The 3,322-nt window shown below is 30.3% G+C and overlaps 1 long non-coding RNA gene across 1 annotated transcript; it reads right to left on the bottom strand.

Annotated features, from left to right (window-relative positions):
- Nucleotides 1–2,157: 2,157 nt before the first annotated feature.
- On the bottom strand, nucleotides 2,158–2,753 carry LOC141632157 (uncharacterized). Its single transcript, XR_012537763.1, has 2 exons — nucleotides 2,365–2,753; nucleotides 2,158–2,234 (listed from the first exon to the last, which is right to left on the bottom strand). It is a non-coding gene; the product is annotated as an uncharacterized LOC141632157 (long non-coding RNA).
- Nucleotides 2,754–3,322: the final 569 nt, after the last annotated feature.

Here is a 3,322-nt window from a genome sequence, read left to right as displayed (position 1 = left end):
AATCGATTAGAGGAAATAGATAAGAAATTGGAGAGAATTCTGATTCATGACTTAATCGTTGGTGGTCATCTTTTGTATTTGAAATCTAGAAGAGTATGTAAGGGGTTGTAGTATATATGGCAGTGGAGGATTTAAAGGATGTCAATAAAGACTATCATCATTAAAAATTGTAATTTTTTTGTAAAAAATTCGGATCTTTTTCCTGATGCACCTTGTTTTATTAGTAACTAGATTTTGTGCCCGTACGTTGTACGGGTTATAATATTGATCCGTCTCTAATTGTATCTTCGCAATTGAGAAGTTATGTTTACTTTCTTAACATTAGTTTTCTCTTGAGAATGTGAGTATATACAAATACATTGAAATAATTTTTTAAGAATATGAGTATATACAAATAAATTAAGTTTTTTTTTTTATGATTTGTGTATATAAAAGTTATAATCGTCATGCACGAGTAACTAAATAGTGTTCTGTTTGTAAGTGAGTTTGTACAAATGTAGTTTTTTTTTGCATCTGGAAAATATAAGTTTTTGATCTTCGTAGAATAAATAATTAATGAGTTTAACATGTATGAACCGTGAGTTTGTACAAATGTAGTTTTTTTTTCATCTGGAAAATGTAACTTTTTCGACCCGTAACCCGTATAAGCCCACCCATATTTAGTCTGGCCCGTATTCGAGTTTAACATGTATGAACCGCCTGACCAGCCGACCCATCCAGCCCGTTTGAGTGGTCTAGAGTTATTTTGTGAAGTGATATTAATAAAAAGAAATATTTGCCTTTACTTAAAGTCCTTACAAATTTACTTTCAAAAAAAAAAGTCCTTACAAATTTGTTAAGAATTGTTTGGTAAATATATGCAAACACTCAAATAGTTTCTACTAATCTTACATAATACTCCGTAGGATATTGTTTGGTTGATAGAAAACAACATGAAAATTATGTTTTCTTTTAGACTTTACGACTAAAGTTTTTACTCGATATTAATAGGTCATGAATAATTAGTATAATTAGTGTTCTTTTCCTGTTATTTGTTGGCTATTTTTATTTATGAGTGTCTCATTCATTTGTTAACCTTTCTATATTGAGAATAGTTTTAAAGCGTAATTTGATTTTCCATCCAACCTATTATCCATTTGTTACTTAATCAACACCTTCAAGTGCTAGGGATATAAAATAGAGATATGCTTTATATCACGCCCTTTTTTTTTACTATTACGCCCCCTATTTTTTCATTTATTCCTTTTATGCCCTTGGACTTTAAAAACAATTTAATGTGAAAATATAATTCTCGCTTTTTAGTTTATGAATTTCGGAAACGGCTTTTAACAAAATTAAAAGCGGGGACGGTTTTGTTAAAGTATTGTTTTATAGTTATTGCATTTTGGTGATGTTATTTACACTTACTAATTATTGTATTATCGTAAATGATTTTCGTTTACGATTTCTATTATATCCAATAAAATTAGATGCATAACCACTTATTTTAAGTCTGAATTTGCCGCACATTACCGAAACCACGGTCAATATGTAAGTCTCATAAACGAATTTCTATGATAAACAACTCTAATAACAAATTTGCAAACACAATACTGGTATACACTATAAAATATGAGTAGAGTCCCTAGAGAGGCGCCTCCAAAAATTATACTCCTTATTCTATAGTGTTTATTTTACTTTAAGAATCCTTTTGTGTTGTTAGAAAGTAAATCGACTATGCATAATTAGTATTGTTACAATTATTGAAATCGATCAAATAAGAAAAGAACTATGATATTCATTACATTGCTCGAAAATCATTCTTAAATTTTAACTTGGACTATATGTAAACACTCGAAAAGTTCTCATTCATCATGCTGTGTTCACAATAATAGACTACATAATGTTTGAGAATTAATTAAGCAATACTCGTACGGGATTATGCATGGAGAACCTCATGGTCCTCGTCTGTTAATATAGAGTAGATATGCTTTATCGTCTGTTAATCATATACTCCCTAGTCCCCTCCGTCCCTCGCATTTTTTGTTTACCTATTCTATTTTTTGTATCTCGATCAATCGTTTACCTATATATGGCAAGCACTTTCCAACCTTTTATTTGTCAGGGAAGAGCTGCATACCGTATTAAATAATGGAATGTGGTAGAAAATTATAGTCATCATTAGAAATTATAGTCATCATTAACATAATACCCCTGTTAAAATACAATCATAGAAGTAAAACGGGAAAAATTTCCTGCAAAAAAAATACCAATAGTGACAAATTAGATTTTGAATTAAAGCGTAAACAACGTAATCTCAACGAAAAAACTAAAAAGCATACTAAAATATAAAAACACCAAAGAAATTGTAGTTTGGAGACGAACCCAAGCTCGGTCCTCCTTTCGGTTAAAGCTCCTAAAATTGAACCTCCTATTTCAATCTTCATATTATATCCTGCGATACCAACAAAGTTTATTTAATAAGCATACATATCATAGGCAAATAAAATAAAGGAGCATATTGAATTACATAGTGTGTAACGTTTGAAGGTAAATAAGAAGAATTCAATCACATTCGTACGTAATAAGATGAATATTATTGTATGAAATCTAATCGTGCTGCGAAAAGAAAAGAAAAACAAAGAAATCGCCAATCAATGTAATACGACATGAACAAACCAAAAAAAGTTGCGTACAAAACAATAGAAAGAAGTCCAATGGTTTATGATTAAGCAAGAGGATTGAGTATATATAATACTGTAGCCGGTGTTATAGAAGTATTTGAGTCATATTAGACTTTTTGTTTGGTACAAATATGAGACTTACCTATATTACAAACTTTATCTTTTAGTTTGGTTCATATCTTTAATGTTTTTTTATTCTTTTAGTGTGTTGAAATATCATATCCTTAATATTTTTTTTTATTTTTTTTATTTTTTTAGTATTGTGAAATAGTTGGAGACTTTAGAATTGCCTGAAAAAAGCCTCGCCACAAACGAGATATGATGTTCATGATTATCGTCTTTGTTTGTCCCCTTCGTTACCTGCCATTGGGAAGAAGGGTTAAAAACAAGAAAACATCAAAGGTATGAAGAAGGAGGGGGATAGAGAAGAAGTAACAAATTTGAGTAAATTCTAGTTTTACGAAAAGCCAAAGAAGTGCCCACAAATTGTGGGACACAATCCTATACTACCATGCAGTATCCTAACCAGTTTTTCTTTCTAATAATTGGAGTAACATGTGCTTCGTGGGTCAAGTTTTTTGAACTATTTTTTTGATGTAACGTATTTATCATCAACCTTGATTGGCCATTTAGAGTGCAATCATATTATTGCCCTCTTG

The sequence above is a fragment of the Silene latifolia genome, chromosome 2 (genome assembly GCF_048544455.1).
Source record: "Silene latifolia isolate original U9 population chromosome 2, ASM4854445v1, whole genome shotgun sequence".
NCBI lineage: Eukaryota > Viridiplantae > Streptophyta > Magnoliopsida > Caryophyllales > Caryophyllaceae > Silene > Silene latifolia.
Note: the sequence above shows the minus strand (reverse complement) of the source record. Positions and strands in the feature narration are given on the sequence as shown.